Genomic DNA, 16,384 nt, shown 5'->3' on the forward strand with positions numbered 1-16,384 from the left:
TTATATACTTTTACACCAAAGCTCTGGTCAGTGTTTGCTTGTGCTACTGTATCTCTGTACCTATTGTGTATAGTCTGCATACTGCCTAACTCTTCTTGAGGGAAGTCTGACTGCTCAGCCACAGCTACTAAGTGAATCTGTGTGGTACAGACTGCTACCAAGTGGGTTTACTGCCAAACACCTGTAGCCTTAAATCTTTTGCAGTGGTCCCTAAGGGAACTGCACAGGTTTCTGCCTAACACTGCACAGCGTGCAGTTTGTGCAATAATAATGTTCTTGTCTCTTTGCTTTTCTCTGCAGGTGCTGTGTCCTGATGGCAGCTGATGTGGGATTCCAGCTGAGAGTCTTTGGAGCGCTAGAAGGAGGATTGCAGAGGATCGTGAAGCCTTGGTAACAGGTAAGCTGGTTTCTTAGGGGAACTCAGAGCGCGCGTGGTTTCCAGAGTAAACAGCTTCCTTACTGTGTGGGCAGGTGGTATGGGTAATGGACTTGCGGCTTAATTTTTGATGTTTTGTTTCTTGCGCAGACATCACAGGTTTTGTCATACTGTGTGACATCTTTTTGCCATGTAGGCCACCGAAAATACTGTTGGATCTTTGCAACGGTTTTTGTGATACCTGGGTAGCCCACTGTCAGAGTGCCGTGATGTACGTGGAGGACCTTGGTTTTCATGGTAAAACTTGCTAAATACAACCGTTTCTGGAAGTCCATTGTCTTCTGCCCGCTGGGGAGCCTGAGAGACCCAGGTCCGTAGTTGGTCAGGTTTCATTGACTGTCTGATCTCATCCTGTAATGATTCCAAAGGAGATGGGTTAGTGTTTGTAGTTCCCAACAATTTGTCCTCTGGAATTATTGCGAATGGTGCGGGGGCAGCGTAGACATCTTCCCCTTCAGCATCCGAGCCTCTATGAGAGAGAGCCTTGGCCTTCCCGTTTCGTATTCCGTGGCTGAATGTCACTGTAAAATTCAAAAAAGGTAGCAGGCGCCCCTCTCTCGAAAGAACAAGGCATGATAACCTGTTCAGTGGTTATTAACCACATTGAGAGTTCGCAGCCATTGCTTTTAGCTCACTTTACCTTCACAGATGGGAAATATCCATTTGCATATCAGTCTTTGTCCCACCCACAAGGGCAGTCCAGCACCGAAATGCTATGGCAATTCCTCTCTGAACAAGAGTACCATCAGCAACCCCATACACGTGTTTCAGCCTTGTTGGGCATCATCAGTGAGGTGAAACTGAGCCTCTCTAAGCACAGTGAGCAGGGAGTCCACGTCTGGTTGCCCCCAGGTAACCTAGGGTGACCAACCCCAAGTTCCTTTCAAAAATACAAAAAAGGTAGCAGGCACCCCTCTTTCGAAAGAACAAGGCATGATAACCTGTTCAGTGGTTATTAACCACATTGAGAGTTCACAGCCATTGCTGTAAAATTGTATTCTTTAAAACACGAATCCCACCTTAGCTGGCGAGGAGATTGAGCTTTGGCTGTTCGTAGGTATTCTAGGTTGCAGTGGTCAGTAAGCACTGTGATGGGATGGCGTGCTCCAAGAAGGTGATGCCGCCACTCCTTAAAGGCTGCTTTGATGGTGAAGGTGGGCACCCAAACACGTGTCCTCACAATATGCAAAAATAATGATAACACGCCCGTTAGGGAATGAGACCAAGAGATGAGTTGCAAGGAGAATTAACTTTTATATCAAATAAAAGTATGCAAGCAAAGAACTCTGCTGACAGAGAGCACTCTGCCAAACAATACACAGGCAGCATATTATAAGAGACATTGTCGTCATCAGTGAGGTCATACTATCTAGTACAAAATAAACATGTGGATTGGTCGGCAAGTACGGCGCAGCCTGCTCTATAGGGGATGCCAGGCTGCAATTGGCCGCTGCTTCCCAGTCGATAAGGTGGCACGCGTGTCAGCTGGGCTCATCTCCGCAGTGAAGGTCAGGACAAATATGAAACATTGCTAACTAACTAAGCTAAACAACAGGAATTGATAAAGAGAGAATAATTGCGAACATTAAAATCTTTGCATGAATGCGGTACTTAGAGATCATAGGCTAATATATTGGCATTCTGACCTCTGGATTCAGGGCTTTATTGATACCGGGCCCCGCTCCCAGGTGTCTCCCCCTTGGGGTTTGATCTACTATTTGTTACCTGAGGCCTCATGATATGAACAGACATATGTTAGTATTGGAGAGAATATATTGTTGCACAGGCTTAAGTCTATGGTGAGTGTTCTGGAATGGTCAGTGTGAGGGGGTCAGATGTGTATCTACATGAAAGAGAGTGGAGGGCTTGGGACCGGTGGACTGTGGCCTGGTGGGGTGGGAGTGAGAGACTGTGAGCAGATTAGTGGAGATGGATGGGCACATGAGCTGGGGCCTGTTCTGGTCTCACGCTCTGCAGAGAGCACATTCTGTGGAATTGATACTAAACAATTGCAACAGTAAATGGCTAGACTTCCGTGAGAACAAGGCACACGCGGAGCTGATAGGGGGTGACAGTGTCTTGGGCTCTCTGTGCAAGGTGCTGTGGAAGAGAGAGCTGAGTTTGCAGAGGGATGATTTTTGGGCCTACTCAAAAGATGACGTCTGTGGTAGTACAAAATGGCATCCATTGCTGAGGCTGAAAACTGCATTATTGGGATAAATCTCTATGTTATCTCATAAGACAATCATGCCAGGGGGGTGAGTGTCTCTCCCCCCTTGGCCTACACGTCATCTATGAACCACGGGAGAGGTGAGGGAGGTGGGATAGGACCACTTCCTTCCCAACAATGGTGAGTAACTCCTTGTCTATCATAGCATAACTCAGTTCACCCGGCTCAAACGTCTTGGACCAGAATGCCATGGGTTGCACTTGGTTGGTTTTAGGATCTCATTGATACAATACTGCGCCCATCGCGACACTAGACCCATCGGTTTCCACCAGGAACGGGAGTTCAGGGTCCGGATGCCCAAGTACCAGTTCTGTGGTAAACTGATTTTTGACCCGAGTAAAGGCTTGTTTGGCATCTGTGGTCTGGTTTTTGTGAAGCAGTGAAGTGATTGGATGTACTATGTCTGAAAAACCAGAAATAAATCGTTGATACAAATTGGCGATACCCAGGAAGCTTTAACAGAGGTGGGTGAAGGGCATTGGATAATTGCTTCCACCTTACGGTTGTCCATTCGGATTCCTTGCGGAGTTAGGATGAAGCCCAAAAATTCTACATCATTTACATGAAAGGTGCACTTTTCCAGTTTAGCATACAGCCAATATTTCCGCAGCTTTTCCAGGACTGCCTTCACGTGTTGCACATGTTCTTCCAGGGTCCTAGAGTAAATATAAATATTGTCTATGTAAACCGTGGCACAAAAGTCCAGTAGCTCTTGCTGGACGTCGTTCATGAAGAATTGAAAAGCTGCTGGTGCACTACATAGGCCAGATGGGATGACGTAATACTCAAACAGCCCAAACTTCATATGTAAAGCTGTCTTCCACTCATCACCGGCTTATACACGCTCTAGGTGGTACACTCCCCTAAGGTCCACCTTGGTATAGATGTTGGTTCTTTTCACTTGGTCTAGGAGTACCAGTTCTTAATTTCTGATCTTGTTGAGCCCTTTTGTAGTCTATACAGGTCCTGAGGTCTCCCTCCTTCTTGGGACGAAGAAGAGGAGTGAGGATGAAGGCGACTTGGAAGGTCGCATAAACCCGTTTGCCAGGTATTGGTCAAGGTAACTGCAGAGGTGTTGGTTTTCCTTCTCTGTTAGCGTGTAAATATACAACTGCATGGCACCTGGGACCCAGGAATCAAGTCTATTTGACAGTCATATGGTCTGTGCGGTGGCAAGGAGCTGGCCTGATCCTTCTATAAAAACATCTTGATATGCTTCATATTCAGGGGGTAACTTTCCTGTGATGCCTATTACTACACTGTGGTTCTTGTTTTGTGTGACTGCAACTGGTGAGTGGATAGCAATGTGCGTGGTTGGATAACAGATCTGCAAGTATTCGACAGAGAAGGCCATTGTGTGTGTCCGCAAGTTTATGAATGGATTGTGGCACTCCAACCAGGGAATACCTAATATGAGCTGGAACTGGGGTGCGTTGATCAAATCAAATACAATGTGTTCCCGGTGGCTATCATGATACAACATAACCTCCCCTGTACACTGGTCCAGATGACAGTTGCGTCCCATCAATCAAAATAATATTATCAAACTTCTCTCTCTGCTGCATGGGAACGCCTATCTGCTGGGCCACAGTGAAGTCCATGTAGTTTCTTACTGCTCCACAATTAACATATGCCTCAAAGGCATGCATCCTCTGGCGAGTTGTGGTCCAGTCCGTGATGCTTCTTGCAAGGTAAGTGTCTATGCTGTGCTGCAAGTGTCAATTTTCTGTGCAAGCGTGCTCCAAGTCCTATGGATGTTGCTGCACAGTGTGTAGGTTGCGCGATAATTTTCTTGTCTCTTTGCTTTTCTCTGCAGGTGCTATGTCCTGATGGCAGCTGATGCAGGATTCCAGCTGAGAGTCTCTGGAGGGCTAGCAGGAGGATTGCAGAGGATCGTGAAGCTGCGGTAACAGGTAAGCAGGTTTCTTAGGGGAACTCGGAGCGCGCATGGTTTCCATAGTAAACGCCTTCCTTACTGTGTGTTTTGTGTTCCAGGAGTGCGGCGGCGCTGCGATGCAGTAACGGATGAACACTCCGTTCTAAAGTCAAGCCCGGTAAGGATGCCGTGTTGGCTGGATGTCCGACGAGTAGCTTGAATGCAGGAATCTAACTTGAGTGTGGAAATCAGGCGGAGTGGTAAGTGTTGCACCACTTCCAAAGTCAGCAGGAAAAATGCTAAGCCCAGGGTGTGGCCCAGGGCATGGTTATATAGTCCTGGGCTGCACCCTGTAACACTAGACCACCAGAGACACTGAGGCGTGGGCTGCCAGGGGGCCATCTTGGATTACATACTGAGTCCCAACCTGGTGGCCATCTTGGTGGAGGTTGCCAGTGCTTGCCATTAGGTGTCTGCGCCAGCCAGCAAACCTCAGTGTCCACACCTTGCCTGTGTTGTTACACTCTCCTCTACTATCATGTGAGGATGTGTACTGTGTTCTCCTGGGGTCATGACAGCTGGATCAAGGAGGAGGAAACATTGACCAGTGACAGAAGGGCTATTAGCTGGAGAGCTGGAGCAAGGAGTAAGAAACACTGACCAGAGATGGAAGGACTATCAGTTGGAGAGCAGGAGCTGGGAGGAGGAGGAACCACTGACCCGAGACATAAGGACTATTAGCTGGAGAGCAGGAGAAAGAAGGAGGAAACACAGATCAGAGAGGGAAGGTCCACTATCCGGAGAGCAGGAGCAAGGAAGAGGAAACCTGGGTCATACAGGGTTTGACCACCATCTGGAGAGCAGAAGCAAGAAAACAACACTGGACAGAGAGGGAAAGACCACCATTTGTAAAACATGAACATGCTGGAAGAAATATTGTCCAAAGAGTGAAGGCCCAACAGCTGGGGAGGAAGTAGGAGGACATTCTGACCATAAAGGGAAGTGCCACCAAATCGAGAGTAAGAGGAAAGACTGACCAGAGAGGGAAGAACCACGTGCCGAAGAGCAAGTGCAGGTAGGAGGAAACACTGAACAGAGGGGGAAGGAGCATAAGCTGGAGAGAAAGAGCAAAGAGGAGGAAATCCTGTTGATAAAGGGAAGGAACAGCATCTAGAGAGCAGGAACAAGGGGGGAATACTCTACCTACAGAGGGATGGTCCACCTACTGGAAAACAAGAGCAAGGATGAGGAAACACTGACCAGAGAGGAAAGGACCACCAGCTTCAGAGCAGCATTCTTGCTGATGGGAAAGCCCAGACCATTACCTGTGGACACTAAAGCCAATGACTTTGATTAAGACCTGATAATATTCCCATAAGACCCTGCACCATTATCCCAGGAGGGTGGCCTTGTCAGAGCATGAGACTATCAGATGAATGCAATTCTGATAGGAAGACCATGATGAGGAGGGTGAGCATGTAAATGCTTGACAAATAACCTGAAGCAGAGGGACGGAGGAGAATGAGAAACGTCAATAGACAGAGTAAGCTGGAGGGTAGGGAGGGGGAGAGTAGGAAGCAAAAAACCATCAGGAAGTTGGAGGGAGAGGAGAAGGTGAGCTCAAAAGGACAGAGATCAAGTTGAGCATAGTGTCTCCCCAGCACATCGCGATAACCCCTTTAGAAGACTAGTGCCTGGATAGTGAAGGGAGAGTTAGGAAGTCTCTGAGAGAGTTCAACTAAAGAAGGCAACTGCCTTTTGGCATGCATGCCAGCATAAGTAAGAACCTAGACCATAGGGTGGAATCTGCCGTATATACTAGCCTGGGGTGTAGGGGCACCTGGGATAGGGAGGACAGTGCTTTATAGATAATAGAAAGAGGGACGGCCACTGGTCCTTTCAAGAATTCAATAAAAAACCTTGAACCGTCTCAGAGTGAGGGATTTTATTCAAGCGATCTGTGACTCGTCGTGTCAGTAGTGGGATTTCAGCAGACCCAGATAGAGGGGCTACCTATGCCAAGAATACGGAAGGGACATTGGAAGGATGGTAGCAATGATACCATTAATGCACTGATCTTACTGTTTTCTGTATTGTATATAAAATGGATCATTTTAGATGGGCTGTTTGAATGCAAGAATTTACATTATTGCACTTTGCACTTTGATAACTTTTCACCGAATAAAGTTATTCAAATAGACATGAAATCATCGAAACTGCGGGGCAGGAGAGCGTAGACAATCTCTACCTACAGAGTGTAAGGGTGCAGAAGAAAGGCTCGAACACAAAGGCAGTATTGTTTTGGCTATAAACATGTATTCATCAAAAATGGTTTGAAAAACAGCCTCTCTGTCCCTAAAGCTAAGAGGGGATTCCCTGCCTCAAAGAAATCTAATGAAAATGTCAGGATGTCAAACAAAGAATATCTGTCACTGTCGTGTCCCAAACACCTACTTCTGACCCCAACACTTATAACCTAAACTAAATGTGCAAGGGTGTTCTCTTCCAATAGTAAAGTGGTAATGACAGCTCTTGCCCACAGAAAGGTTCCCAGTATCTCTGGTGATCAAAACAACAAAAGAAATGTTCCACAGTGTTGAACTCCAAGGGTCAAGGGGTTGCTCCTTTCCCCTAGATTGCTTATGGTTCTACTTTTTCCTCTTTATCTCCTTGGGTCCCAGACCCTGTATCTTCTTGGAAGCACTTCAGTGTGCTCTTATATTTTCCTGTCAGTGCGAGTCCCAGACTTGCAGTTCTTTATTATAGCACCTTGGTGAACTCTTCGGCCAAGCATAGGCTTTCTTCTGATCTGTCTCTATTAGTCTCAGGGTCCCAGACCGTCTTATTCTCAAATTCTCATATGGGCATGTGGTTCCCAAACTTGCAATGTGTGGTTGCAATAGCTTGGTTTACTCTCCTGCCAAGCATATGATCCCTTCCTTACTGGCCCTGCTTCTCTTAGGGCCCCAGGCCCTCTTCTTCTCTCGCTTTCAAATAGGTTTGTGCCCCAGACCCTCTTATACTGCATTCTGCAACCGTTCCCCAATTCCTCTCGGTCTGCCCGTGTACCTGTTACTGTGGTTCACGAACTCCGAGCAGCAGTGCTTCCCTCTGAGGCTCCGGCAGCATTCGGGCATTCTCTGCAGTCATCGGCGTCCTGGCCAGCCAAGCATTCAGGTTTCTCTTCTTGGTGGCGGTCGCTCCACCGGTCTTGTCTCCCTTCTCGGGGTGGGGCTTTACTTGCTGGCGGCTTGCCAGATTGTAGGGCGCCCATAGGTTTGCTTGGACAGCGTGTGAAGTAGCTCCAGTTGCTTGGACTATTTCTGCGCACCCATTCGCATCAGTGCACAGCGTCTCCTGCTGCCGTCCCCTGTCCCTCTACAGATTTGTATTCTCCTTGACCAATCAAATATGGTAATAGACCAGACTGTTCTCTCTGGTTCTCTGGAGTGAACATCATACTCCTGGTCCTCTTCTTCTTCACAGTACTTGTTATTTTATGTTAAATGAATTTCTAAAGCGCACGTTCACCCAGAGGTATCTTGGCGCTAAGGTAGGCAGTAAGGTGCAGGAGCAAAGTACTAGAACAAAAGAGTCTTAAGGTCATGGCGGAAGACCAGAGGGTTTTCGCTGGCACAGAGAAGGAAGGGAAGTCTGATCCAGGACATGGCGGACAATATAGAAAAGGCGCGACCGCCAATCAGGGGCAGCCCGACCTAAGAGCACAGAGGTCGTATTGGCACAAAGCGGGAAATATTTTCCTGTATGTATTCAGTGCCTTGATTGTAGAAAGCGCGGTGTACCAGGCACAAGGATTTAAAAAGAATGCACTTCTCAATCGGGCACCAATGAAGTTGCTTGAGCAGCGGAGTCATGTGAGCACGGGAGGGTGAATCACTGTCCGAGCTGCAGAGTTTTGAAGCAGTTGAAGACGCTTAGTGAGGTAGCTTCGCTGACCCCGGTAAAGAGAGTTGCAGTAATCTGTGGTGCTCAGAACCAGGGCAGCCACCACAGGAGCCCCATGTTTAGCTGGAATGAAGGGGAGCACCTTACGTAAAATCCGTAGTTTGAAGTGCCCATATTTACAGACAGACGCCACCTGGGGTGCCATGGAGAGAGAAGATGAAAACAGAACACCCAGGTTTTTAACTGAGGTCGCTGGTGTAGTGCACGTGCATAGTGAAGTAGGCCAGAACTCAGAGGTCCAAAAAGAATGGGTGTTAGAGGTGCCCACCACCAGAACATCAGTTTCAGAACCATTGAGCTTCAGCCAATTTGTCACCATCCAGGCACCAAGATCTTCCAGGCAGCTTCGTAGCCGGGACACAGTATCAGCCCTGGTGAGGTCAGGCCGAACCAGGATCTACGTATCATCGGCATATGGGTAATATCTGAACCCATGTGCTAGTATAAGTAGTAAGAGAGGGTGAATGTACATGTCAAAAAGGATAGGGGAGAGTGTGGATCCCTGAGGGACGCCACAAAAAAGCAGTCGCGGAAGGGAGCAAAAAGGAGGCAGAGACACTGGGCCTCATTCCGAGTATGGCGGTAAGGGATAGCGGCCACCGCTAACGAGAGCGGTGGCGGTAATCCCTTACCGCCATACTCCGAGTTCCCTTAGCGCCATGGTGCTTCTAACACCTGCTTTTAGCAGGCGTTAAATACCATGGCGCTAAGGGACCTTGATGTTAATTACGCCACCGTAATTTACGGTGGCGTAATTGACGCCTTCCCCACTCCCATTATGCCCTATGGGGCAAGAATGGGAATGGGGAAGGGTAAATGGGGATTGGGGAATTACCGCCCCGCCAACCTTGGAATGGGGCGGTAATTCCGCCAACCACCAAGGCGCTGCCGGTCCGGGTACGGCGTCAACCAAGGCGTTAATAGCGCCATTGGTTAGCGCCGTACTCGGAATGAGGCCCACTGACTGGGTCCGATCAGTCAGAAAAGCTTGGAACCAGTCAAAGACCTGACCTGAGATGCCTGCATCAGACAGCCGGGCCAGAAGAGTGGGGTGGTCTACTGTGTCAAACGCGGCGGATAAATAGAATAATAATACCGCCCCTACGCCGCCCTTGTCGACTAACCGGGCAAGGTCGTCCGTGACAGAGTTAAGTCCAGACTCTGTACCCCTACCAGGGCGAAAGCCTGACTGAAAGGGGTCAAAGAATACAGATGATTCCAGGAAAGAGGAGAGAAGTCTCAAGCAGCTTCATATTAAACAGAAGCAGAGAGATAGGCCAAAAATTAGCCATTACCTTAGGATCAAGAGTGGGTTACAACAGCAGAGGAAGCACCAGCGCGTGTTTAAGTTGGCTAGGTATTACACCAGTTTGAAATGAATTATTTATGGTGGCCGAAATGTAGGGAAGTAGCTCGTTGCAGTATCTTTAATCAGTGTAAGAGGGATGGCATCTGCTGGAGAGGCAGATTTGAGGCCATGAATGGCTTTGAGTATCTCAAAGTTAGAGAACACAGGAAAGGACGACCATGATGCCGTAGGGGTCATGAGCCAAGGAGGGCTCCGACAAACAGTATTAGCAGAAGCGGCTTTAGCAATATCTGCATATATACATTCGATTTTAGGAGAGAAAAGGTCGCGAGAGAGTCACACAAGACTTAAGACGGAACGATGGAGTCCATTTTAGTAGGGGCAGAAAGGGAGTTAACCAATTCAAATAGAGCCTTAGGTTTATTTATGGCTGCTTCAATCTTGGCTCCAAAAGAAGGTCTTTTTAGCCAGGATAATAGTCTGGTAATAATTAGTCAGCAGGTTGCGAAAGGTGAGCTTAGCTATAGGGGAGTAGCATAGCCTCCAGTTCCTTTCTGCTTGTCTACAGGCCAGCTTTTTAATTTGAGTTTGTCAGAGAACCAGGATTCTGACCTATGCTTGATGCTTTTGGACAATTTAAGCGACAATTTAAGTGGGCCATATGATCGGCCACTTCCAGAAAGACATTCTCAATTGTAATAAGAGTAGGAGAACTAACAGAGGAAAGGCATTCAAGTAGGGCTGTGATAAACTCAGATTGGGCACTTGAATTGGAGTTATATGGGAAACAGTTGGTATTTTCAGAGCCACCAGTCAGGACTAACCTGGCAGGTTGGTTGACTTCACAAATAAATATTTTGTCACTGATTGGGCATAGGGATGGAAAGTTTGGCTTGGGGATGGAGGAGGGGTCTAATAAAGCAGAGGAATACCGTATTCTCTGGGAATGTTCACCCGTAATCCCATAGGGAGCTTCCTCTCCCTTGTTATCCTCCCCGGTGCACCCCCTCCAGGGCGACTATTGTACGGTGGACGCACCACCATGGACCCATGGGAAAGGTCTCCGCCTAGGGGAGAAGGGACGACATCCTCAGATTCGTCACAAGAGTCATATTACCCATTTGCTCCAGATCTGGACTTCTTCTCGTTATCACCCAAAGGAAGGACTATTTCACATGTTATCACTACAATAGATCCTTTGGGAATCCTTCATGTGCCAGCATGGAGTATTGTGTACTGGCCAGAAACCTGCATTTGGTTGCTCATAGACGGGTCCCCTAAATGATACTACTTCTAGTTTATGCCACGTAATCAATTAAACTCCTGCCGTCTTTTGACGTATTGCAAAGGCCATTCACATTCCAAGACATACAAGTAACTTTAGCACCATCTAACCCAATCATCACCTGCAAATAATGGGATGTCACCCCATACTCTCTACGCAACATCACTACCATATTTGTGTGCTTTGTGTCATAAAGAAACTAAGAGCACTTTCCCCAGTCTCCTCGACTCCCACCATCCTCCACTTCATACCTCTATATACAGCTGTTACCCTAGTTTCTCACAGATCTATGAGGACATTACTTTTAACAGCGCTGTGATGAAGGTCCAACCTAACACACAAGAGCCACAAGTACAGTCCAACATCTTTATTCATAAATAATAGGATGAGTGTGGATAAACTCCCATATGGCGTAGGGTTTTTGAACTAAAACATAATAAGGATAACTATACTGAAGGTGTGTGATGAAATGACTACTGCTCTGCAGGAATACAGGTATGAGTAGTGACTAAACCACCTCCTCAACCCTGCACTACTTCTAGACAAGCAGTAATCCCAATTATAAAAGTAAAACCTTTATTACCTGTGGTAATGTGGGCTGAAGGCAGTCTATATCTTCAGGAGGGGGGTGAGCTGATAACAATAGTAACCCAAACAGCTATAGTACAAAGACATCAAAATAAAAGAATGTCCAAACAAGGTTCTGCAAAAATATATATACGTTAAACAATAATGCAATCATCTAACTAAAACACAAGGTAAATGCTGACTGGTCTAGTATGGCATTTTAGGTACTTGAGCAGGGGCGTTGAGGAAAGGAATTGCAGCAATGTCAGTAGTCAAAAGGATATCTCTTCACGAAAATGGGCTGAAGTTACTAACATCGTAGAAAGTGGACTAGGAGGACAAAGCGTCTTAACAGTACCTCTTGGAGCTTTAGCTGTGGTCGTGCCGATGTTGAGACTGTTTGAGCCAGGGCGATCCCACTGGCGGTTGGCATTGACTCAGCTTGATGGTGCCGACTACTAAGGGTTGAGTCAGGGATCAAGAGAGCAACACAAAGTCTTCCAATGGTTCAAGAAGCCATCAAGTCGGTGTTGAGACAATGGTTTCTGCTAGGTCGAGTTGGCATTCGCGATGGTGATTTCGATTGGCCCCCAGCAGGTCAAGTCGTCACTCGAATCGGTTGCTTTCTCGAAGGGCAAGGCAGTGGTTCAGGTTGCACAAGACAGACTGCAGCAATGGGTTCAGCTGGCGTCTGCATGGCTCAAAATGCTGCAAGTGGTTCAAAGTTGCTTGGAGTACCAAAAGCAGCACTGTGGGTCCTGGGTCTGCTCAAAGGCACTGTGCACATTCAAAGCAGTTCAAAGATGGCTCAAAGTGAAAAAACAGGATTCAAGCTACTCTTGAAATTTTAGGCTGTTGTGAATGTGGGTCCTTCTGATGAACTCCCACTCCGGGAGCTTGCCTGAAACTGAAGTGACAGGGTCATGGTTTCAGTGCAGCCAGCAGTCAAGGCCATTGCCCAGCAGCAGTTTCCCACCAGTGTGCCCGGAGGATGGTTAGGGAGCAGGGCGCTCCTCTCCCTTGGATGCCTTTTGTCACCCCCCTCTATGGCAGAGGCCTCTGGAGTGAACTGCCTTCCCAACAGAGGCCCAAATGTGTATTCTTCTTCTTCCTCGTGTCCAAAGATAAATCATAGAAGGAGTGGGAGACCCCTTCCTTGAAAAAAACCTAAATGCCGCAGGGGATCGGTCAATGGCAAACCTGCTGTAAGAATTTAAATACTGAGGGGTAACAAGTCACAAGGGCCTTGTTCTGCAGGAAGTGGAGGGGACAGGAAGGAAGAGAGGCCTGACTGAAACCAACATGGAGGGGCCTCTTCTCAGGCCAGCCTTCCCTCACTGGCTACTCTAACTCTCCCCCTTTCCCTTCCCTGCTGAGTTCTGTTGGCAACGGGACATCCCTGTCCCAGCCCCCTAAGCGCTTAAGAATGAGACGGGATGCGTTTGAAGCACTAAGATGGGCCAGGGGCAGAGGGGACTGTAAAAGGACCACCTCCTAACATAAAGGACCCCACTTCAATATAATTGAATATAATCAACACATATAGTGTAGCGCAGGGCACAAGCAACATTGCTATTTTGCGTAGATGTTAGCATTCAAAGTTAAGAGACAAGGCTTGCTCGCCGAATGCGACATTGCATGCTTTAGGCCCAGATTGTGAGACGAGGGAAATCTCCAGCCATGCCCAAGCTCCCATGAGGACAGCCCACACCTCCAACCGCCACAACGCACATTCATTTTTCTAACTGTGTTGAAAAGATGTGTTTTTCACTGAAGAGGAATGTGCCCTACAAGGCCGCGAACAGAGACCGGTGCCTGGTGTGCATGTTATCTCACACTGGCCAAAGCATGACCCGGACCTTGCCCAGGCAACCACGAGTTATAGCCCATATAACTGACTGAACCCTAAGACCCCTGAATTTCATGGCACCAGGTGACCTTCGACCACCAACCCTAAAGTAACAAGTCCTGAATGTTCAAAGACTACCGTGTTGCATGTCTTTCAACCACAATCGTATTATTTGTATTGGGAGTTGCTGGGAGGGATAAATTATAGTTCAAAATGAGGGTAGAGACCTTGGAGCCGGATGGCGCAAGAGGGAGTGAGTGAAATGTGTGTGTGGAGGTCAGAGTGCCCCAGAACCTCCTTTGGGCCAGCCTTAAAATCTGTCAGGTGCAAAGTATAATGACAAAGTAGCATTGTGTTAGGAGTGCAGTTAATTTGTTCTTTGACCTTCGTCGTGTCCTGTTTTCCCCTCCCCTATCCCTTGCACTTCCCCCTCCCTTTCCACTTGCACTTCTTGTTCTTGCACTTGCACAATCTGAATGACACAAGGCCTAGTAAGATTGTTTGTCTTTGTCTTCCATCTCTTGTCTTGTTGCGCCTAAAAACACTTGTGGACAGGCGCGTTATAAATGACTTATCATACCATATCATATTATACCTGATGATCTAGTCTATAGGCCGGAAAGGTATAGGCACCAGGGGATGTTCAAGGAGGAGATGGATGAGATCCTAGGGGCACATAGAAGCAGGGTAAATCCAGGATACCAAGGTGAGGGAAGTTCCAGGGTGAGGTCCAAGAAAACATTGGAGGTTCTAAATCCACAAGGATCAAGGTCCAGGTAAAAAACCAAAGCAGACAGTACCAAGTCAAAATCCACTAGGACAATCCAGAAGGCAATATGTGTAAGAATTACAGGTCTAGACTAAAGCAAACAGTACAAGGTCAAAATCCACTAGGGCAATCCAAAAGGCAATATGTGTAAGAATTACAGGTCTAGACCAAAGCAAACAGTACCAAGTCAAACTCCACTAGGACAATCCAGAAGGCAATATGTGTAAGAGTTCCAGGTCTAGACCAAAGCAAACAGTACCAAGTCAAAATCCACTAGGACAATCCAGAAGGCAATCTGTGTAAGAGTTCCAAGTCTAGACCAAAGCAGACAGTACCAAGTCAAACTCCACTATGACAATCCAGAAGGCAATATGTGTAAGAGTTCCAGGTCTAGACCAAAGCAAACAGTACCAAGTCAAAATCCACTAGGACAATCCAGAAGGCAATCCATGTAAGAGTTCCAAGTCTAGACCAAAGCAGACAGTATCAAGTCAAAATCCACTAGGACAATCCAGAAGGCAATATGTGTAAGAGTTCCAGGTCTAGACCAAAGCAAACAGTACCAAGTCAAAATCCACTAGGGCAATCCAAAAGGCAATATGTGTAAGAATTACAGGTCTAGACTAAATCAAACAGTACCAAGACAAAATCCACTAGGACAATCCAGAAGGCAATCCGTGTAAGAGTTACAAGTCTAGACCAAAGAAGACAGTACCAAGTCAAAATCCACTAGGACAATGCAGAAGGCAATCTGTGTAAGAGCTCTGGGTCTAGACCAAAGCAAACAGTGCCAAGTCAAAATCCACTAGGACAATCCAGAAGGCAATCCGTGTAAGAGTTCCAAGTCTAGACCAAAGCAAACAGTACCAAGTCAAAATTCACTAGGACAATCCAGAAGGCAATATGTGTAAGAATTCCAGGTCTAGACCAAAGCAAACAGTACCAAGTCAAAATCCACTAGGACAATCCAGAAGGCAATCCGTGTAAGAGTTCCAAGTCTAGACCAAAGCAGACAGTACCAAGTCAAAATCCACTAGGACAATATAGAAGGCAATATGTGTAAGAGTTCCAGGTCTAGACCAAAGCAAACAGTACCAAGTCAAAATCCACTAGGGCAATCCAGAAGGCAATATGTGCAAGAATTCCAGGTCTAGACCAAAGCAAACAGTACCAAGTCAAAATCCACTAGGACAATCCAGAAGGCAATCCGTGTAAGAGTTCCAAGTCTAGACCAAAGCAGACAGTACCAAGTCAAAATCCACTAGGACAATACAGAAGGCAATATGTGTAAGAGTTCCAGGTCTAGACCAAAGCAGACAGTACCAAGTCAAAATCCACTAGGACAATCTCGAAGGCAATCCGCGTAAGAGTTCCATGTCTAGACCAAAGCAGACAGTACCAAGATAAAATCCACTAGGACAATCCAGAAGGCAATCCGTGTAAGAGTTACAAGTCTAGACCAAAGAAGACAGTACCAAGTCAAAATCCACTAGGACAATGCAGAAGGCAATCTGTGTACGAGCTCTGGGTCTAGACCAAAGCAAACAGTACCAAGTCAAAATACAATCCATAAGGCAATCCGTGTAAGAGTTCCAAGCCTAGACCAAAGCAGACAGTACCAAGTCAAAATCCACTAGGACAATCCAGAAGGAAATCTGTGTAAGAGTTCCAGGTCTAGACCAAAGCAAACAGTACCATGTCAAAATCCACTAGGACAATCCAAAAGGCAATATGTGTAAGAATTACAGGTCTTGACCAAAGCAAACAGTACCAAGTCAAAATCCACTAGGCAATCTGTGTAAGAGTTCTAGGTCAAAACAACATGATAAACAAAACCTACAAGGGAAGCAGCAGAAGCATGTTTGCGGAAAAGCCGAGGTCAAGCCCAAATCTGGATGCAGGAGAGAAAGAAAACAACGTAGTACAAAAAAAGTGGCGGTGGCAGCAGAGCAGAAGCCAGCTGAGATGCGCTGGCAGAGGATCCACTCGCCCTTTACTGCCATCTCACAGAGCTGCACTCCATGATTGGATGCCCCCTGGGGCATGCGTTTCTTGGCACCACCGCTTGGGTTCTTGTGTATTGTTGTCCCCGCCAAA

At 47.0% G+C, this 16,384-nt stretch overlaps 1 long non-coding RNA gene across 1 annotated transcript in view; it reads left to right on the forward strand.

The window, feature by feature from the left end:
* Positions 1 to 300: 300 nt before the first annotated feature.
* LOC138489823 (uncharacterized) overlaps positions 301 to 16,384 on the forward strand; it is a 32,480-nt gene continuing 16,396 nt past the window's right edge. Inside the window, exon 1 of the long non-coding RNA XR_011274926.1 lies at positions 301 to 397. This is a non-coding gene — a long non-coding RNA (uncharacterized lncRNA). The remainder of the gene's footprint in view (positions 398 to 16,384) is intronic.

Source organism: Ambystoma mexicanum, chromosome 9, assembly GCF_040938575.1.
Source record: "Ambystoma mexicanum isolate Mex_15411 chromosome 9, UKY_AmexF1_1, whole genome shotgun sequence".
NCBI lineage: Eukaryota > Metazoa > Chordata > Amphibia > Caudata > Ambystomatidae > Ambystoma > Ambystoma mexicanum.